This window comes from Panicum virgatum, chromosome 8N (assembly GCF_016808335.1).
Source record: "Panicum virgatum strain AP13 chromosome 8N, P.virgatum_v5, whole genome shotgun sequence".
In the NCBI taxonomy this organism is placed as follows: Eukaryota; Viridiplantae; Streptophyta; class Magnoliopsida; order Poales; family Poaceae; genus Panicum; species Panicum virgatum.
This window is the reverse complement of record NC_053152.1, coordinates 28,836,493-28,859,375: the sequence shown is the minus strand read 5'-3', so window position 1 is coordinate 28,859,375 and position 22,883 is coordinate 28,836,493. Positions and strand designations below refer to the sequence as shown.

Below are 22,883 nucleotides of genomic sequence, written 5' to 3'. Positions count from 1 at the left end.
GACCATTGAAGCTTACTACTCTTGCCCCGCAGGTAAGTTACTCCAAACCAAAAAGACCTAATTAATAAGCCAAGTCTATCACATTCTAGCCTTGTGGTAGCGCTGTTGTCCCAGGTTGTCGCTCTATGAACCGGTCCTTATGGAGAGTGGCCAACCAAGCACTAAGCACCGTGCTGGCCCCCCTAAACCATGTTTCTAACAAAACCAGTTTTAACGGGAAGTGAGCCACTCAAGCCACACAGAGTGCCACTCTCAGAATTAAGTTCAAGTAAACCATTAATCAATTTAATTAAAAAGGACCAAAGTGTGTTATAGCGCAGCAACCTAGCACAACTAACCAAAATGCAACCCAAAGGTATATTTAAAGGATATAAACTGGCTAGGAAATCCTTAAAGGCATACAGTATTAAAATGCAGTATGAAAATGTATTTAAAAGTGATGGGTTGTTCATGTTATACTTGCCTTCCTCATACTATTCTGGCTGCTGCTCAAAGTGCTCGGAAGACGGCTGCTCCGGGTACTGGTACTGGGGCTCCTCAGATAGGTCAGCGTCTACTCACGAACACATGGCCAAAACAAAGCACAATAATAAGCATACAAGCAAACACTAACAAAAACTAGGAAACAGTACATCAATACATAAAAATAGCAAGAAAAACTAAGCCTAAACTGTTCTACTCGTTACAACGATCGCGTGGATATAAAGAACGCTAAAATCGGAGCTAAAACGCATAAACTAGGCCTAAAACAAGGTTCAGGGGCTTATTTGTAGTAAAAACAGGGTTCCAGGGACTTTTCTGCTAAAACTGAGGACTAAAATGTAATTAAACCTTAGTTCCAGGGTCTAACGTGCAAAAACTACAGATCTGGACGGCGGGTTAGATTTTTAAAAAGGTCAGGGGCCTAAACATAAAAACCAGGACCCACGTGCAATTACTTTTGCACGCTACTGGACGGCGGGTTGATTCGGGAAGAATCTGAGGGCTCTTATGCAAAAGTGGCAGCGCTGACCGTTTTCTATGAGTTTGACTCAAGCTGAAAAAGAATCTGGGCCGTTGGATCTTCATCGGGCGATCCAGAGCGCGGGTCGCGAGGGGGGCGGCGGCGCTGACCGCCGGAGGCTCTGTTCCGCGGCGGCGCGGGCTGAAGCTCGCCGGAGTTCGCCGCAATGGCGTCTCAGGGCTCTACTCAACCGGATTTCGGGTCTAGGGGAATGCGCATAACATATCTAACCCAACTACAGCCTCGGCGAAGGGCCGTGGCACGGCGGCGTGCGAGCGCAGCGGCGAGGCGGGTTGGTGCCACGCCGGTGAGCAATCGCTCACGGTGCAGGGGAAAACTAAGGGTGACTGGGCACGGGAGGGCTTTGTTACCATGGCGCGAAGGTCCTGGGATGCGTAGACGCGGGAGAGCGGTGGTGCCGGGGCGGATCCGCGGCAGCACGGCGGAGCTCCGAGCTCAGCGGGGTGGCGGAGTCCGGTGGACGGCCGTGCAGTGCCTCCCTGGTCGTCCGGCCCGGCGTGAATCGACGCGCGTGAGAGATACTGTGGGCGCTGGCAGGTGGGGAAAGGGGCGACGCGGCCTGGGCGCTGGTCGCCGGGCCGTGCGGGGCGAGCGCGTGGGTGAGCTGGGCCGAGCGAGCTTGCTGGGCCGCGCGCGAGGAAGGGCTGGGCTGATCGCGGGGCAGGCCGGGAAAAAAGAAAGTGAGCCATGGGCCACTTCGGGTTTTGTTGGGCTGACTGGGTTGAGTTGGTTTTGGGTTTGTTTTCTATTTCTAGTTCTCTTTTCTATTCCTAATTCAAACAAAGTTTGAATTCAAATCAAAATTTGAATTCAAACCACACTCAAATAATTAAAATTATGCACCAGCATGAATGCAACACCAAAATTTTAACCTTAGACAAAATTTTAATTACTTAAGGAACAAAATTGAATTAAATGCCATACTAAACAAAATAAACCTTAGAAATTTAAATAAAGCCAATTAAATTTATTAATAAATGCTGGAATTTAAACTAGGGTGTTACAGTAAAAGTCATAGAATTCAAGGGGTATAATAGTAAAATAGTTCCAGCAGACAAGGATTGGAGTGAAGAAGTCCTAAAACTCGACCAGTTCTATCTAGGCTTCGTCCTACAGTCGATACGGCTTTGATACCACTCTGTAACACCCAGTTTATAAAAGGACATAAACCGAGCAATCATATACGTGCCAGGATCAAGTCACACGTATATACAACAGAATGAACAGTATATCACAGCACATATCACGAATAAGACATTATAAATCGAAATACGAATGTTATTTATTACAATAATGACAAAAATGTCTGATACAGCGGAAGCGAAGTACAAATACGATAAAAGCTCTCCGAAGCTGAAGCAGGGCGCCATAGGGACGTCGACTGGGAGATGAACGCCTAGAAGTCCTCGTAGTCCTGGTAGCGCTGAGCGAACTCCCTCGTGTCGGCAGGAACTGAGCAGAAGTAGCATAGCCAAGTGGAAAAATTAGAGAAGAGGCAAGAGTGAGTACACAACTTTTACTCAACAAGTATAACACAAACTATGAGGCTCTAAGGTTGGCTGACTCAACTGCATTAGCTTTTAAGTGTTGGCAAAATTTTATTAAAGCTATTTACTACGAGTTGATGAATTACCATTAACCCAGTTACATAGTAATTAATCAGAATTAATTCAGAAACTACTGAGAACCAAACCAAAACCAAAACCAAGCCACCAAGGTAACCCCGAGAGGCACCTCCCTCGTCAGAAGGAGACAACCCCACTAATCAAAAGGAGGATCTGGGCCGCTCATAACCATGAGCACGGCTAGTATACCAGTTTTACACTCTGCAGAGGTTGCACATCTTTACCCACAAGTCGTGAGCTACGCTAGAGGTTCATCACACTTCCTTAGGTGAGATGACTAGCGACTCACTACGAGGCCGTTACAAAGAATCTCGTTGGTAAGGCGTAACCGCGAGAGATAGGTCAGTGACGATGGGGCCCACCTCACGGGGGTACAAGCACAGGAGCGCAATCCAAGCACAGACCAAGCCGGAGGAGCAGGGACCATTGAAGCTTACTACTCTTGCCCCGTAGGTAAGTTACTCCAAACCAAAAAGACCTAATTAGTAAGCCAAGTCTATCCCATTCTAGCCTTGTGGTAGCGCTGTTGTCCCAGGTTGTCGCTCTATGAACCGGTCCTTATGGAGAGTGGCCAACCAAGCACTAAGCACCGTGCTGGCCCCTAAGCCATGTTTCTACAAAAACATCTTTTAACAAGACGTGAGCCACTCATCCACACAGAGGGTCACTCTCAGAATTAAGTTGCATATACCATTAATCAAATTAATTAAAAAGGACCAGAGTGTGTTATAGCGCAGCAACCTAGCACAACTAACCAAAAAATGCAACCCAAAGGTATATATAAAGGACATAAAGTGGCTAGGAAGGTCCTTATAGGCATACAGAATTAAATGCAGTATGTAAATGTATTTAAAAGTGATGGTTTGTTCATGTTACACTTGCCTTCCTCGTACTGCTCTGGCTGCTGCTCAAACTGCTCCGAAGACGGCTGCTCCGGGTACTGGTACTGGGGCTCCTCAGATGGATCAACGTCTACTCACGAACACATGGCCAAAACAATGCACAATAATAAGCATACAAGCAAACACTAATAAAAACTAAGAAACAGTACATCAATACATAAAAACAGCACACTAAACTAGTCTAAAACTATTCTATGCGTTACAACGATCGCGTGGACATAAAGAACGCTAAAAACGGAGCTAAAACGCATAAACTAGGCCTAAAACAATGTTCAGGGGCTTATTTGCAAGAAAAACTAAGTTTCAGGGGGTTTTCTGCAAAAACCGAGGGCGTAAACGTAATTAAAGGATAAACCTGGGGTCTAACGCATAAAAGAATGAGTGCTGGATGGCGGGTTTGATATTTAAAAAGCTCAGGGGGCTAAGTGTTAAAATCTGGACCTAAACCTAATTATTTATCAACAGGATTGGACCGCGGGTTGAATCAGTAAAAGGCCGAGGGCTCTTTAGCAAAAATCCAAGGCCGAACCGGTAAGTTCGGATCTCGGCCGTAGGATTAGGATCTGGCGGCTCAGATCTAAAGGATCCTAGATCTAATCCTGGACACACATTTCAGATCGGACGGTCCTAGGTGATTGGGGCTCACCGGCGGCGCTGGGTCGCCGGAGTGCCTCTGCTCCGCGGCGGCGCGTGACCGGAGAAGGCCAAGGCGGCGCTCTAGGGCTCGGTTTCGGCCATGGTTTGGCTGGGGAGCACCGCTCCGCCATGGGTAGTGCACTAGGGTGCCTAGGTAGGCGCTGCAGGGCTGGGGGCATGGCCCTCGACGGCGAGGCGGCTCTGGGCGCCGGGAACTCGCCGGAGTAGGCGGTTCGATGGCTCCAGGGGGCTACGGCTACCCAAAATTAGCGCGTAAAGAAAGGGCGGACCGGGATGTGGCTCATCGAGGGCTTGGATCGAAGGGCAAGTCCGGCGCAGGGCTCGACGGCGAAGACTGGCGGCGGCGTACGGGATGGAGCTCAGGGACAGGTCGGAGCGGGGCTTCTCAGGGCGTAGAGAGCGGCTGCAGGCGACCTCCTCCTCCACGCGGTGCTCCAGTGCGGCGCAGGGGCCGGAGTTGGCCTTCGAGGTGGCGGTTTGTGGAGGCGTGAGTGCTCTGCACGGCGGAGCGAGGCGAGGGGGGCGCTGGGGTGATGGTGGTGGCTGCGGGGTGGAGATGGGGACGCAGGGATCCGCGGGGGGGGGGGGGGGGTTAATTAATAGCCGGCGGTGATCCTGGATAGGCGGGCCGCGGATTGGGAGCCAGCAAGGATCGCGGCGAGGAAAGCTCGGAGCGGGCCGTTGCTCCGTGGGATTTCCTGGCTCGGGGAAGGGAGCTTCTGGAAGAGGGGATGTTCGGGTGAGGCTGGCCGGTAGGCCCTGCGAAGCTGGAGTGGTCCACGGGCAGCGGGTTCAGGCGCAGCTGGTCCAGCGAGCAGGGGGGTGCGGCCGTCGCGAGGTTGAAGAAGGAAAGTGGAGGGGAGGCCACTGACGAGCGGGTCCGGGCGGTCAGTGGCGGGGCGAGCGACGCGGAGCGGGGAGATGCGCTGGGCTGTGGGCGCAAAGCGGGGCAGGCCGGGGCGCGTGCGTTAGCTGGCCTACGCGCGGGGTGAGGTGCTGGGCCGGGTGAGTGGGACGGGCCGCGGGAAGGAGAGAAGGTTTTTTGGGCCGAGCGGGGAAGGATGGGCCGGTGCGCTAGGCGGGCCGGTGTGGGCCGCGGTTAGGCACTGACGGGCTGGGGAGAAAAGAAGGGTTGGGTTTTGGGCCTGGCTTTGGGTATTGCTGGGCTGACAGGGTTCGGGTTTCTTTCTATTTCTATTTCTATTTCTAAACCAAACTATCACACAACTAGGTGAATTCAAATTCAATTTTGAATTCACAACTAGCACTCAAACAAATAAAACAATGCTCCAGCATGAATGCACAAACATGTTAGGCCTAAAAATAAATTTTAATTACTTTATGAAGCAAAAATAAATTATAAATGCAGGGCTAAACAAATTAAGTCCTAGAAAATTAAATAAAGCCAATTAAATTTATTAATAAATACTGAAATTTAGATTAGGGTGTTACACTGGAGCTAGGAGGCACCGAGTTGGCTAGACCACGGCGGCACAGGGGCTCTGCTCCAGCAGAGCAAGGCGAGCGTGACACTGGGGAGTAGGGGTGGTGGTGGCATGGTGAGATGTGGCACAGGGAAGGGTAGCGGGACCAATTAAAGGGGTGGCCGGGTTTTTGGGCGTGCGTGCCACAGATGGAAAGGTCGGCGAGGATCGCGAGATTGATTCCACACACGCGAGAAGCAGATCACGCAATGCCATGGCGTGATCCCAGCTCTGGTGGCGCGTCTAGAAGGAAGGTGCGCGGAGCGTGGCTGGTTAGTGGGCCTGCGGGGGGTTGGGGTGGTCACGGGACAGTGAGGTCGCGACGCAGAGGACCGGCGAACAGAGACGCACGGCGCGGGGAAGAAGGAAGGAGGAGGAAGGAGTGCTGATGGGTGGGTCCGGGTTGCAGCGGCTGAGCGAGCCAGAGGCACGGCATCGAGTGAGTGGGGTGCAGGCGTCCACGGGCAAGCAAACGAGGCTGACTGGTGGGCCTGGTAGCGGGGAACCAGGGATGCGCTTCCACTTGCTGAGGTTGGCGCCGACATGCAGACCTGGGGCGTTGGGGTTGGGCCGCTGACTGTGGGCCGAGCGGGGCGTGGTGGAGGACCCGGCTGGTCGGGCGGGACTGGGCTGTCAGCGGCACCGAGCGAGCGCGCAGCGCTGCCTGCAGAGGGAAGCGCTGGCAGGTGGGCTCGCTTGGTCAGGGGAAAGCACGCGTTGCGGCTGCTAGGCTGAGTGGAGAGCGGGGAACGAAGCGGGCTGCGGCGGAGCAGTGGATCGGGCCGCGCGGGAGGAGGGTAAGAGGAGGCCGGGCCGATGCTGGGCTAAGCTGGGCTGAGGGCGGTAGCGGGCCGGCTTGCTAGGCTTCTTCTGGGCTGCGTGCGGAAAAGGAAAAAGGGCCGGCTGAGCGGGTTGGGCTGAACGGACCGGGTTTGGGCTGTTTTAATGGGTTGGGTTGATTTGGTGGGCTTCTTGGGATTGGGTTTCATCCTCTTCTATTTCTTTTTCCTTTCCTATTTCAAACTAACTCAAACTAAAACTATTTGAATTCAAATTCACATTTGAATTCAACCCTAGCACTCAAACAAAAAGAACAATGCACCAGCATGAATGCAACAACAAAATTTTACCGTTAGACAAATTTTAATTACTTGTGGAACGAAAATTATATTAAATGCAAGACTAAACATAGTAAACCTTAGAAAATTAAATAAAGCCAAATAAATTTATTATTAAATGCTGAAATTTAAATTAGGGTGTTACAGATCCTACCCCTTACAGGAATCTCGTCCCGAGATTCTGGGCTGGCTAGCAAAGAAAGACAAGGATGGGATTAAGCTCTACACACACATGAGTCAGGATCTCATACCCATATGATGTGAGTTGGAAGCATGTCAAATCTCTTGGTACTCTTTTGGTCCCTTCTTAGTTCGCTTACGCTTTGTACGATCACTGCACACTGGTATCACCTGCTACTGATCCTGATCATTCTGGGCATCCTGTGCTACCGGTGACAGGCGCTTATGTGGACAACTTTTGGGATAATGACCTTTCTGCCCGCATTTGTAGCACATGCGGTGGTGGTGAATGGCGCTACTTGGTTGAATCACATTCATAGTGATAGTCAACCCATCAACATAATCATAGAGTGCTTGGTTCTTGACCTGTGTATCTATAAAGCACTCCGGATCCTTTCTCTTCTGGATGGTCTGTAGCTCATTGACCGATGGGGAGTCAAGGAAAAGGGAATCCTCTGCTAGCTGCTCTTGATGAGACATCTTTCTCTTTGTACCAGAGAACAACCTCTAGTTCCTCCTAGTTGTGGCTTCATCTTCAGTCGCACGAACTTGACGACAAGGAACGCCATAGAATTGGCAACACGGGCAAGCTTTCTCACCATTCTTCGGATGGTATGTTGTTTGCGAAGACTGATCTTGTACCGTTATCGACTGCTCCACGGAACTGTTGCATGAACACCATCACCCATTGCACTGTCTCCAAAGCCTTTTTCTTCTGCCGACATCTGAGCTGGGATAAAAGGAAGCATAGATTGGTAAGGTCAAAGAAGAGAGAAAACCTCACTATTTAAGGTTCTATCTTATTTGGACAACACTACCCATGCATCACTGCTGCTAACTCCAGATAGGTGTTACATAAATCCGAAAAAAAGGAACTATAGCATAACTCTTCTGCCTCGTCTGAGAGATTCTCAAATTGTCCCATACTATCTGTAGGCCGGGGTGTCACATCCCTACCCTCTTACAGAAACTGACGTCCTCGTCGATGAATCCCTGGATATCACATCCTCTTTGCACTATCCTTCTTCTCAACAAGCAAGATAGGAGAAATCCAAGGCATGATAAGGTAGAGAGGATAGAGTGGATGGTTTTACCACCAACGATCTAACTCAATTTTATTAATTAATTAACTTTAACTTAAGACTGATTTTCATTAAATAAATTTAACTACTAAGCTATGCAATCAACCAAAAATCCAAATCAATCATTTATCCCATGCCACATAGCGAGTGGGTAAGCCCGGTACAAGTTGTACCAAAGAAGGGAGGTATGACGATCATTCAGAACAGCAAGAATGAACTCATACCTTAAAGACCTGTCACAGGGTGGAGGATGTGCATAGACTATCAGAAACTTAACTCGGCCACGAAGAAAGACCACTTTCCGCTGCCCTTCATTGATGAAATGTTAGAGCGGTTGGCCAAGCATTCTTTCTTTTGTTTCCTTGATGGGTATTCCGGTTATCACCAAATTCCCATCCACCCTGATGATCAAAGCAAGACCACGTTTACTTGCCCATACGGAACCTATGCTTATCGCAGGATGTCTTTCAGGCTTTGTAATGCTCCCGCATCATTTCAGCGGTGCATGATGTCTATCTTTTCAGACATGATCGAGGAAATCATGGAAGTTTTTATGGACGATTTCTCCGTCTATGGGAAAACATTTAATCGTTGTCTTGAAAATTTAGATAGGGTCTTGCAGCGATGCCAAGAAAAGGACCTGATGCTGAATTGGGAAAAAGGTCATTTCATGGTCCACGAAGGCATCGTCCTTGGACACCTTATGTCCGAGAGGGGGATTGAGGTGGACAATGCTAAAATCGACGTTATAGAACGTCTCCCACCTCCAGTTAACATCAAGGGGATCCATAGCTTCATAGGTCATGCGGGGTTCTATCACCGTTTTATTAAAGACTTCTCTCAGATCGCTAGACCCCTTACAAACCTCTTAGCTAAGGATGCGCCTTTCGAATTCACGGATGAGTGCCTTCGCGCCTTTGAAATCCTAAAAAAGGCACTCATCTCGGCTCCCATCATCCAACCCCTAAATTGGAACCTCCCATTCGAAATAATGTGTGATGCTAGCGACTATGCTGTTGGTGTGGTCTTCGGTCAAACCAAAGATAAGAAGCATCATGCAATTGCCTATGCTAGCAAAACTCTAACAGGAGCACAATTAAATTATGCCACTACTGAAAAAGAACTTCTTGCAGTTGTTTTTGCTATTGATAAGTTTAGATCTTACTTGGTTGGAGCAAAAGTTATTGTTTATACTGACCATGCAGCTTTGAAATATTTGCTCACCAAGAAAGATGCTAAGCCCCGTTTGATTCAGTGGATTCTCTTACTCCAAGAATTTGACCTTGAAATAAAAGATAAAAAGGGAGTAGAGAATACTGTAGCCGATCATTTGTCGCGTATGCAAGTTACTAACCTGCAGGAACCATCAATCAATGACTTCCTACGTGACGACATGCTACTCAAGATGATGGACTCCAACCCATGGTACGCAAACATTGTGAATTTCATGGTTGCAGGTTATGTACCACCTGGGGAAACAAGAAAAAGTTGATCTTCGAGAGCAGACGTCACCTTTGGGATCCACTGTACCTGTACAGGGTGTGTACGGATGGATTATTGAGGAGATGTGTCCCTACAGCCGAAGGGGTACATATCATAGACAAATGTCATACTGCAGCGTATGGAGGCCACTTTGGAGCTTTCAGAACACAAGCAAAAATTTGGCAAAGTGGTTTCTTCTGGCCCACAATGTATGAAGACACCAGAGAATTTATTCGAAGGTGCCGAAGATGCCAGTTGCAGGGAGGCATCACTGCTCGTAATGCAATGCCCCTCACATACAATCTCCAAGTTGAACTGTTCGATGTCTGGGGTATTGACTTCATGGGGTCATTCCTAAAGTCCCATGATTGTGAGTACATCCTGGATGCTGTGGACTACGTCTCCAAATGGGTGGAGGCATTACCCTATTGAGCTGCAGATGCCAAGCATGCAAGGAAGATGTTTCATGAAATCATCTTCCCTCATTTCGGAACACTAAGGATGGTTATAAGTGACGGGGGGTCCCATTTCGTTGACAAGACCTTCCGCCGCTTCCTAAAAGAACTCGGCGCAAGACACAACATCGCTACACCCTACCACCCTCAGACCAGTGGACAGGCAGAAACTTCTAACAAGCAAATCAAGAGTATTCTGCAGAAAACGGTGAACGAGATGGGTAAAGGATGGAAGAATATGCTACCTGATGCACTTTGGGCATACTGAACATCATATAAGACCCCCATCGGCATGTCACCATATCAACTGGTCTACGGGAAGACGTGTCATCTCCTAGTTGAGCTCGAGCACAGGGCCCACTGGGCCATTAAGAAATGGAATATGGACTACAAACTCGCTGGGAGGAATAGACAAATGCTGCTGGCAGAGCTAGAGGAATGGAGAGAGAAGGCGTACCATAGTGCCAAGATATACAAGGACCATACCAAAAGATGGCACGACAAGAGGATCAAGACCAAGGAGTTCAAGCCAGGTGACAAGGTATTATTGTTTAATTCCAAGGTAAAACTCTTTGGAGAAGGAAAACTTCGCAGCAAATGGAAGGGCCCGTACACCGTCGTCAACACATCTTCTCACGGGGCAATCACACTACAGGATGATGACGGTGAGTACTTCAAGGTAAATGGCCATCGGCTTAAACTTTTCCATGAACCCTTTCGGCCCAGTGAAGTTTTCGATGAAATTAAGTTAGTAGATTTCGATTCTACACATCTTCTCCATAGAAATAACGCCCATGCACCCCCTGTTCACCTAGCCCATGACCTTAGAAGCCCACACAAGGAAACTGAGGCCCAGTTGAGCCCAGAGGGGGGCGGCCGAAGCTAGGGGTCGGCCGGCCCCACCTCGTGGCCGTTGGTGCTGAATCTTTGAATTTGAACTCTCCAACGTCCCTTTTTTTGTTTCCTTGTGTCGAGACACCAAACTTCAGAAGGTTTGGCACCATTTTGATCCTCTCTTCCCTTTAAATTCATCCCCTCTCCTCTCCTTCTCCTCATTCACCCAAGATCCAAGCACTCCACCTTTCCTCAGCCTCTTCCCACCTGCAAAGCACCATCTCCATGGCCGGAAAGTAGATCGTCCCGTTCGTTGGGTCCGAGTCAATGTACGGACTCAACGGCGAGCCATCTCCTGCCAACCAAGCTTTAGCAAGCCCTGCAGTAGAAGAAGAGGCAATGCACATTGCCATGACACCGCTGGCGATCATGCCAGCATCTGGGAGGAAGATAACGCCGAGGGGCGCCGAAGAGGGGGCGGCCAATCACCTGGTTCGGACGAACCAGGAAGGAGGGCCCTCGGCCTCCCCTTCGGCACGGCGCATCGTCAAGAGGGCTACTGCCTAGAGGGGCAGGGGAAGGTGCCCAGGGACTACGCCGAGGCCAACGACGGGCAAACTTCACCCAAAGGATGTCGTTGTTCGCCTCTTCACCGACCCGATGCCTCCGATGCCCATGGAAGAGGGACTGCAGCTTGCTTACACCATGAGGAACAAAAGCGGTGATGTAGTTAGCCACCATTACACCACCTCTCTCACCCCCGTTAGTGACAATTCTCCAAAGCGTTTTAGGGTCGTAGGAGTCCAGACTCCCGGAGGGGGGTACGGTAAGGGCCTCTTTCCCGCACTCTCCCCCAAGGAGAAGGGAGAGGCCGAATCCTTTGCGTCCAACCCTAAAAAGGTGAAGAGGCACCTAACTCCTCCTCCCATTACACATCCTGGGGGGCAGTATGAGAGTGAGGACGAGAAGCTCCTAAAGGGGCCCAAGGTTGTCCAGCTTCTGAGGACTATAGTTGTGTTAAAGAAGGATAATCAGAAGCAGGGCGACCAACTGGCGGAGTTGTCCTTAGAGCTGAAATCGGTCAAAGACGACCTCGATACCCTCTGCCGTGGCCTCAGCTCCAGGATCTCATGCCTGGAGAAGGGTAAGGACATCGCTTAGATGTACGCCTCCACCAAGCGACAGGGCGCATTTACTTTTCATGTTTAGTTCTTGAGTTTACTTTGCATCATGTAATAAGCGCCCTTTTCATTTCAATATAATAAAGTTTGAGCTCCCCGGATTCCAATCCGGCAGAGTTCCCTTTTTATTTGTGCCATATTTTGTCTTGAGATTTTGTACAGGCACAGAAACAAGTGTGGGGGGGGATGCACCTCACAAACATGCGACACAAAACTGACACGACTAGCACACAAAAGAGGAGGGCGAGAGGGCCCACCTCAGGGGCAGCCGAACCCATGGGTCGGCCGGCCCCTGGTGAAACTCACTCGACTCCATCCAGCTCCAGATCATTGGTTTGCGTCCCCAAAACCTTAAACCTCCCTGTATTCATTTAAATTCAATGAATTTCTTCGCAGCAAAGTTATAAAAAAACTCCTTATGCTTCCAAAGAATAAAACTTTGCATGCATTTTATTCCTAGCTTTCTTTTTAACCTTGTGAATAAATTCCTATAGGGACCCCATGCGTTCTAAGTAATTGACCATTGAGATATGACTTGGTTTGATGGAGCCATGCTCTTCCTTGCAAAAGCACTTGTTTTCCTTTTCAAAAAAAAATTAAAATAAATATAGCTTGACTCCTCCAATTATCATAAATTCCTACCAAAGCCAAAGACAAGTTTTCAAGCCCAACTTTCAAATGTTGTTTACCTCTGCTTTGAGCTTTGTCAAATTCTTCGACCCTTGTTAGAAACTTGTCATGCTCTCTTGATCAAGATCATGTACACATACTATACTTCCACACTGGGAGATAGTCGCCACATCCATCCACAAAAATAAGAACTCTATGACATTGCTCTCAAAAACGACTTGGGCTATGCAAAAAGAAAATAAAAGATGTCTACCCAAAGAAGGTAGACCACATGCTCAATGAGTATGTTAAAAAAAAGAGAAAGAAAGAAAGGATGCATACCCAAAGAAGGTATGCCACATGCTTGCAAAGGCATGTCAAAAAAAAAGTTGATAGCCCGTGTTGGAAATAACAAAAGAAAGAGAGTCATGCAAAAGAGTTCATCCTCAAATCACCAGAAATAGTCCAAACACTTGCACATCTTGATCAGACTGTATGATTCGTTTCTGCTCAGATCTTGTTTTTGACTCAGCAATACAAGCAAGGCAAACATGCCCCTCCATTCCTACCCTAAGCCCCACATAAGCCTAAATAAATGTAGGAGAAGGATGGCAGCATCTTTGCCTTGGTGAGGACATAAAACAAAAAGAGTGATCTAGAGAGTAATTTGAGGAGCAAGGCTATCTCTTTGTTTTAAAATAAAACATCTAGGTGCTAAGCAGGACGAGTCAGGAGCCTGAATTCTGAGTCGTTCCTTTGTTCAATCACCCAAGACTGCATGGTAGCTAGACAAAAAATCACAAGGGTGAGAAGAAGCTTGGAATAACTTGTATGCAGGTTGAATTCAAGGAGTAGCATCCACCTTGGTCATTCAAACTTTACTCGAGGACGAGCAAAGGACTAAGTGTGGGGGTGTTGTTGACGTTCCTTAAGTGTCGTTTCCGACCGTCAACTCTTGCAGCTTTTTACCGGAAATAATTACCAAATGTAGATATAGGGCTTACAACTAACCATTTCCGCGAGTTTTGGTGAATTGTCATCTGCAGGCACCCACATCTATAAAAGAGGGAAAATACAAGTGAACACGAGGAAAAATGCACAAAAGATCCACACTGAAACGTGTCACTTACAAGGAGGGCCCACATGTTAGAGCAAACGGGGGAACCAAGGCAAATGCACCACGGGATCTTGACTTGGGCCCACAGATCAGACTCCCTGAGGAAGATAAGGACGAGAGGCGACCAGGTGGGGCCGGCCTCCCGTCCAGGTGCACTTTGACGTGGCGTGCCCCCTACTCCTCCTGATTACCTTCCATATATGCTTTTAGCGGGAACCGACCCTGAAGACTATAAAAGGGGACTCCCTCCACCTCTCACACACACACCATTTCATATGTGAAGGAGAAGAGTAGAGAGGATCCATCTCTTTGTATCATTAGCCTAGGAAGTGTGTGAGGAAGGAGTTCAGAGAAGAGCCGGACTTGTCGGCGTCTCTTTGGCTTTGTACCTCTACGGATATGATACATTTGGAGTACATATCTGGTTTCTTCTATTCGGTGAGTTGTAGAAAGTCATTCTTTTGTTCTCATTCATTTGCGGGTTCATCGTCCGTTCTCGTAGCAGATACTCTAGAAGAGGGCCCCTGATAAAGATGGGATAACCCTGCGCAACTCTAGAGTAGTAGTCAAAGGCATAGGCATGGTGTCTGGGCCTTAGATTACATTTGTTTGTCTCGTGCTCAGCTGGTATTGTGGGGTAGATGGCAGGTGGTGACAGCCATGTCCGTCCGCTACGGAGACAGTCTGTGTGGTTAGTGCACTCCCCCCGCCTGGGTACAACATAGAGCGATACTGGAGGTCTCTGGCAGTCCATGGTCAGACCGGTGCCTGAAGTGAACGAATGAAAACATTAGTGTATATTCCCTTGAACCCATCCTTAGATCAGAACCACACTACCCTAAGGTCTCTCTATCTCTTATCTTCTTCGGGGTAATCTTGTTAGAAGACAGTTACACACCCGTTCCTCGTGGAAAATATGATACCCTGAATACTCCCGGGTGAAGTGCTACAACGGTATTTCTGTGCGCTTGTGTATTTCTCTATAAGAGTTAAGAAATACCAACAGGAACTTTCTTATCCAAACACCTTCCTTCACAGATTCCGAAGCTGCGATGTACTCGGCTTCTATTGTAGAATCGGCCACCGTCTCCTGCTTGGAACTCTTCCAGCTAACCGCACCACCATTTACTTTGAACACGAAACCGGACTAAGACTTTGAATCGTCTTTGTTGGTTTGGAAGTGTTGACATTTCTTAGCATCACCACTAGGAGGGGTTAGTCCCCTGCAACGGCGCCAGAAATGCTTGTTGGTATTTCTTAATGTTCACAGAATAATCCACAAGCGCACGAAAGATACCGTTATAGCAATTCACCCAGAGCGTATGCAGGGTAACGTAATTTCACAGGGAACGGAGGTGTAACAATCTTCTGGCTAGCTTAACCTAGAAGAACAAGAAGTAGGAGAGCTTCGTGTAGTGTGGTTTATCTAAAGTTAAGGATCAAGGTAGGTAAACTTAGGCTCATCACTTGTTTACTTCGGGCACCGGTCTGACCCAAGTACTGTTAGGGACCTCCGGCTTGTGCCTCTACGCCACACTCGGATAGGGGGGAGTGCACTAACCACGAAGCAGTTTTGTAGTGGATCGACAGGACTGTCACCACCTGCAGTCTACCCCGCAATACTGTGGAGCACGAGGCAAACAAAGGCAATCTAAGACCTAAGCACCACGCTTAAGCCTTCGACTACTTACTCTAGCATTGCGCAGGGTTACCCGTCTTTATCAAGGGCCCTCTACCAGAGCATCTGTTATGAGAACGGACGATGAACCCATAAACAAATGAATAACTTAAGAATACTAAACCAAGAATTTAACAGAAGATGAACTCCGGATACTTAGTCAAGTGATTCGTACTCATCGAGGTACAAGACAAAGAGAGGCCGACAAGTCCGGCTCTTCTCTGATCCTCCTCCTCGCACACTCCCTACTCTAAAGATACAAGTGGGAACCTCTTTACAACTTCTTCTCCAACTAGAGTAGTATCTCTTCTTGTGTTGTGTTGTTGTGTTGTGTTGAATGAGAGGGTCTCCCCACCTCCTTTTATAGCTTGGATAGGTCGGTTCCCATGGGAAACAAATATGGAAACATAGTGCACCGCCTTGGAGTGGATCAGGACGATCTTCCTGCAAAAGTTGAGGTCGGTTGGCACCAAAGTGGGGCCGGCCGACCCTATGGTTCGGCCGGCCCACGGGTGCCACCCCTCGCGCCGCCTTTCGTCCTGGACACTGCCAGATTGGCCCCCAACTTGTGTATGCCAATGCTGGGGATTTTTACGTCAGTTTTGTATGTCAAATGGGCCTCTTTTGGATGTGTAACGCAGCAGCAATGTTTTGTGTATCTCTGTTGCGTGTTGTGCTTGTTTTCTCCTTATTCCGAGTATGGGTGCCTGCAAACCAAGAATCAGCAAAACTCGTGGAAATGGTTAGCAATAAGCCCTATAACTACATTTGGTGTTTGGATGTTATAAAAAGTTGCAGGAGTTGACGGCTTTATTTCAGACTTAAGGACCGTCAACAACACCCCCACACTTAGCCTTTGCTCGTCCTCGAGCAAAGAGGCAAAGACTAAGGTGGATGCAACTCCTTTGAAGAAACCAGTATACAAGTTATTCCAAGCTTCTTCCAATCCTTGTGAAACTTTTTTTAGTGGCTACCATGATTTCTTGGGTAATTGAAGAATGAAACGATATAGATTTCAGGTTCCTAGCTCTTCCTGCTCAGAAACTTGGGTTTTTATTTTTGAAAAGAAAGAATAGACTTGCTCCTCAAATTAAACTCTCAAATCACTCTCTCTTTTTTTTTGTGTGTAGTTCCTTACCATGGCAAAGTCGTTGCCTTATTTTCTCCTATCATTTAATTAGGCTTATGTGGAGCCCATGGTAGGAGAAAAGAGGCATGCTTGCTTTGCTTATGTTGCTAAGTCAAAGACTATATCCAAGAAGAAACAAGTCATAAACCTTGATCAAGATGTGCAAGTGTTGGTGATATATGTATTTTTTTGTGCATGGTGTATGGACTCCTTTTCATGAACCATCCCTCATCTTTATTTTTCTTGGATGTGGGCTATCTTTTTCTCTCTCTCTTTTTTTGACATGCCTTGTGGGCATGTGGCATACCTTCTTAGGGTATGCATCTTTTTTTTAATATGCCCTTGGGAGCATGTGGCATACCTTCTTTGGGTATGCATCTTTTATTTCTTTTTGAATAGCCCACATCCCTGATGGTAACTTTGTAGAGAGAGGGGTCATGGTATGACTTGGAGTTTTATTTTGTGGTGGATGGAAATACTTGCTATTTTCCAGTATAGAAGCATAGTGTATGAGTGGACGTGTACGTGATCTTGATTATGTGAGTATGAAAAGTTTCTAACACGGGTCATAGAATTTGGCAAGGCTCAAAACAAAGACAAGCTGCATAGGCATAAGGTTTTGCAAGAAGCTCAAACTTTGGCTCCAGTAGGAATTTATATTAATTTGAGGAGACAAGCTATTGCATTTTTTTATTTTTGAAAAGAAATCCCAAGTACTTTTGCAAGGAAGAGCATGGTTCCATTCATCTAATCACATTAATCAATTACTTAGAGAGCATGGGGTCCCTATGAGAATAGTTGTTCACAAGAACTAGAACGAGTGCAAGGAATAAAGAGTATGCAAGATTATTCGTGGAAGCGCACGCAGTGCATAAGGTGATTGGGAAGGTTCATTGAGTTTATTTTTAGTGATAAGCATGAATTCATTTAAACTCAAGAACTTAGGGAGTAGGAGGAGTGTGTTTGCACAAACCATCATTTGGAGAGGAAGAAGAGGGAGCTGAGGGAAATCAGAGTTGGTTTGGTCGAACCAGAGGTTCGGCCATCCTTCTCTGGTTCCTATCAGTCCTGTTCTTCAGCTTGTTGGGTCGTCGATGTTGTGCAACATGTTGGGGGAGAGATCTTGCATGAGTTTGCAAATAGTGTATTTGAAAAATCTCCCCCACACTTATTCTTGTACCTGCTTTTATTCAAAAGAAAGACAATACAAACAAGGACTCTACCGGTTTTGAATTACCAGTCAGTCAAATTTTATTGAGGCAAGGTGCATGAAACACTTAAGCGCCTAAGTTTCTTTTTGTTATTGTTTTCATTATATTATATTTTTTATTATGGAAAACTATGCATGTTGGGTAACTTTACAGGGTGGAGATATGAACAAGGTATGTGGAATATTTACCTGATGGAACATACCAAGCACTGAACAAAGATGCAAGAGTTAAGCTCTATATTCATAAAGCCAAACCTTGCATTTTGTCCTGTTTGGCTCCTTGTGCGTCTGTCTCCTTCTAGATCCAACGAGGGCTGTATGAGTGTTAGGGTGTTCACGCTTCTCCTTGGTTGCATTCTTTTCATTTCCTGCAAAAGGTTAGTGGACAACAAATATTCGAGAAATATGTAAACATTTTTTTATTTGTTGTTCACATCCATGCTTAATTAAAATTAGATTCCAAAATTCAAATTGCATGGATCCCAGGGGGCTTGCTATTATTTTATTTCTTTTTATTGTTGTTCACCAAATTTGTATTTTTAAACAAGACTGGGATAAAACTTGCACAAATGTAAAGGAACATTTTGACAATATACTCACAGTGCACCTTGGAAAGGTGATCTGTGCTTCTCTTGCATGTTGTACGATTTTTGCTAACGTGCGTCCCGCGCCTTTGTTTATCTCCATCATGAACTTGAGGACTTACCCATTAATTTTGAAAATTTCCTATAGTGGTTAGTCCACAGAAAGATATGCATCCAAAGTCCACGATAGTATTAGGTCAACGATTCATTAACCAAACTCGACACCAAGTCTAATTTGATTAAAGAAGGCTATTTGAACCTAAGCACCATGCTTAATTTAAAAAGCCTATGGATCTACCAATTGAATACATCCAAACCAGAGCATACGAGCATAAACAACGGAGGCATGAATTTCGAAGCCCAAGCTATGTTCAAATGGAGATTGTGGTTTCATACCTTAGTGCACTTACCACCTGCATGTAGGATCGATGTCTTGATATTGCTGCAGAGGTGGCATGGTCATGTTTGGTTGTCGATGACTCCTCCATGTTTGATGTGAGCAGAAGTAGAGGACGACACAAACCATGCTAGCTCAGGTGACTGCAAGGCTGGGTCACACACACGACTAGTGTGCAGGAACCCTGGGCCTTGCTGGCATGATCCATTGGCATGGTGAATGGAGGTGGAAAATATGTCTCCTTTTATGTGTGCGAGTGAGTGCCAAATGGACTGGAGTAGCAAAGGCCTGGACCAGAAAAGGAGCAATCCTCTGGTGTGTGAGCTCGGGCTGCTAGAGTGGTGCTTTGCAAAGCTAGCAGCAGATGAGGACAATGGTGAGGCTTTGCAAGTGTGCAGGAGAGCAAGGATGGGTGGAGCTAGGTGGTAGAATGTTTTTCAGCTGATGTGTAAGGCCACAGCTTGAAGGCATGCGCTCATGGCGGTGTTTGACTCGTGTGGGTCCTGCAGGCTCACTCTTACTCTCTTCCTCGCTTACTACTCTCTCTTTTTTCTATTTTTTCTTTCTATATTTCTTTCTCTTTTTTTCTCTTCTTTTCTTTTTTTTCTTCCTCTCTTTTTTTATAAGTAAGTCAGAGCTGATCCTTCTGTAAACATAGGATACACCTTGAATAGAACTTGCAATGATTTGCCCACCAACTTCCCCCACACTTGAACTTTAATAAGTCGGGACACCAAGAGTCAAGTGTGTGGTGTTGGTGTTTCATTTAGAGTAATCCCCAGCATCCAGTTGGAGCAGTTCCATATTCTTGGGCGTTGCATGTCCTTCATTCTTTTTAATCTTAACTTGAGAGGGTTAGCGACCAAAAATACCCGAAGGTCCATACTATACCGAAAACAATTATTATTTTATTTTTTAAGAGAAGCATTTTTTTAATAATCGGGTTATCTCCCGGTAGTGATTTGTTTAAGGTCATAAGCTCGACCATGGGGGCTTCTTCCTGCAGCTGTCAATTGGTGATGTAGCCCCCACCTTCACCACCATTAATCGATTGTGCTTAAGCTGCATGGTTAGCGCGATAGTGCAACCACAAAATTTACAATGCTTATGACAAACAAAGGCGTCTACAACAATCCTTCCAAATGTTTTACTTGAGAGAGCTTTAAGGAGGTTGTAGCTCGCAAAGGCATTCATGGTGCAATGAGTGCCTGACTCTGGAGGGGTGTTAAAGGAGCATGGTGGTGATGTTTCCACGATGAAGCTACCATGCTCGTCTATAGAGTTATTCTCTTCGATCTCCAGAGTCAGCGCCTCACTGGATTCCCTAGCCCAAGATTTTTCTACCTCAAGAGGTTCATCATGGAAAATCATGGTTGTATCCCGATCGTGATCGAGAACAACACAATGTGGGTGTTGACGGTGCTTAAGTACCATTTTCACCCGTCAACTATACTCAATAATAAAGGAAAATTGCATGCCTTACTCGCATATTTGTATCACTAACCTTGCTCCACAGTTGTTTTCGAGTTTTGTACATTTCAGATGAGCAGGAGCGGAATAAGACGAAAACACGCAGTAGACGCCATACAACTACGCAGAATATCGCGACCGGCATCACCCACTTACAAGGAGGGCCCATCTGGCAGAGCAAACGGGCGCGCCACGCATAATGCATACATGGAAATATATTATGGCCCACATGTTAGCCTGCCAGAGAAAGGATAAAGACGAGAGGCGGCCAGGTGGGGCCGGCCGACCCCCTGGGTCGGCCGAACCTAGCCGGCCTCCCGTCCAGGTGCATTTCGAGGAGGAGTCGGCCCCAAGTCTCCTGATTACCTTCCATATGTGCATTTGGCGGGAACCGACCTCCACTATTATAAATAGGGCACCCTCTCACCCCTCACACACACACACACACACACACTTCATTCCATTCTCTCCAAGAAGGCTCTCCTCTCTCTTGCTCTCTTAGCTAGGTAGTGGAGCTAGGCTTGTTCTCTTTAGCGAACAAGTCGTCCTCGGGGTCATTGAGCAATCCTCGGCTCCTGGTATGGCTTTGTATCCGACTTGTCAGACTTCTATTCATAGTTTTGCCATGGTTGCTTTACTATCTTGATAGTTTATCAATCCATGCTTAGTTCGTTCATAAGTTATGCTACGATCTTGGTTAGGACAGATGATCCGGGTACGGATAAAGGTTCGTTGTGCCTTCGGGCTTGCTCTAGTGTTTTACTCGTTCATCCGAAGGGTCGGAGACCTGGGGGCACTAGAGTAGTGACTTCATACACGAGCGTGGTACTTGGGTATGCGGGATCTTTCGAATATGACCGTGCTCCACGGTGTGACTGGGGTAGACGGCAGGTGGTGACAGCCCTGTCCATCTGGCGTAACAGCGGTGTTGCGTTTAGCGTACTCCCCGACGTTCGGGTTCGGTGTAGGAGTTCATGCAAAGAGGTAACGGGACTAGATGTACTCCGGTGCGGGACCTTCTCCCCGCTATCCCATTTTCCTTGGACCTGTAGTCCTTACCATGATCTAACATGACCCCAGCTTTGGATAGAAGCACTAGGACACCTAACCTAGCCTAAGCTCCAGCTGACTTGACGTAGGATAGAGTAGTTCTTTGTTTTATAGTTTCTCTCCTTTATTCCTTCCTCTTGGAGTGTGGATGTGCGCATTACCCTTACTTATTCTTTATCTGTACTTACCCCTATTAGATTATTGCCTATTGCTTGAGGCACAATGTCATGGTTAATGTTGAGTACAATACCTTTGCCGCTGCCGTCCTTTGGGACACAAATAAATGACGATACCCTTACTCTCCGGGTGAAATGCTACAACGGTATATCTGTGTGCTTGCGGATCCATCTATAATCGTATTGATTATGCCACGAGAGTGGCACCCCTTGGGTGCAGTTGCTAGGATGGGTTCGGCGCCCTCATTTCTAGTGATTGCAGTAAGGACTGCCAACAGACATTTCTGGCGCTGTTGCTAAGGATTAACCATTCCTAGTGATTGCGCTAAGAAATGTCATCAAGCATTTCTAGCGCCGTTGCCAGGGACGGCATGTCAACAAAGATATTGTGCTGATATTAACTTAGACCTTGTACTCAGGATATAGTCTTTACTCTTTCAGGCTAATGTCACTTTATGTCTTCTTTTATTTTTGATTTAAAAGAAGACAGGGGTAGTGTATGACCGGTTTCTCCCTACCGGAAAACCACACAGAGAAGCTCGTGAGAAGGACACGACCTCGCGTCGTTCCTCCTCTCGCTATCCTCCTGGCACAGGAACCCATTTCGGAAGCACCACTCGTTCCTGAGGCTGTGGCTGAAAAGACTCTCCGCGAATTCTCCGTCCCCCTCCACCGACAATGTGGCCACTAGCCCCAACATCAATGTCAGGGATGTGAACTTTGAGCTCAAATCAAGCCTCATCAACATGGTGCAGGCTAGCCCATTCTGTGGCAAGCCGAACGAGGACGCAAATGCACATTTGCAGAATTTTCTAGAGCTCTGCGACACCGTTGTTATATGGGGTGTCGCTGCTGACGTTGTCAAGCTTCGTCTGTTTCCCTTTTCCCTCCTAGGGAAGGCGAAATAGTGGTTTTATAAAGAAAAGGACATTGACACCTGGGCCAAATGCTCCAAGGTGTTCCTCGCAAAATTCTTCCCGCTGGGCAAAACAAATGCCCTGCGTGGGAGAATTTCAAGTTTCCAGCAGATAGGGATGGAATCCATCCCAGAAGCTTGGGAGAGGATGCAGGAATACATCCTGGCCTATCCTCATCATGGCATGGACGAGTGGCTCATCCTGCAAAGCTTCTACAACAGGCTCACAACGACATCTCGAGCCAACATTGATGCTGCTGCTGGAGGAGCCTTCCTCGACCTGACTATTGCCAAAGCAAAATAATTTGTCGAGAAGATGGTCTCCAATCAGGGGTGGAGCGATGAACGACTCCAACCACGCACCAAAGGCATGCATACCGTCAAAGAGACAAATATGATTGCCACGAAGCTGGACCTCCTAATCAAGAAGATGGAGGAAGGGAGCAAACAACCGATCCATGCTCCCGTTTACGCCATGGGTTCGCACTTCACATGCGAAGACTGTGGTAATGATGGACACTCG

The 22,883-nt window shown here is 47.3% G+C and overlaps 1 non-coding gene across 1 annotated transcript; it reads right to left on the bottom strand.

Annotated features, from left to right (window-relative positions):
- Window positions 1-22,437: 22,437 nt before the first annotated feature.
- LOC120687042 lies at window positions 22,438-22,546 on the bottom strand. The gene has a single exon (XR_005680545.1). It is a non-coding gene; the product is annotated as a small nucleolar RNA R71 (small nucleolar RNA).
- Between the last annotated feature and the right edge of the window lie 337 nt (window positions 22,547-22,883).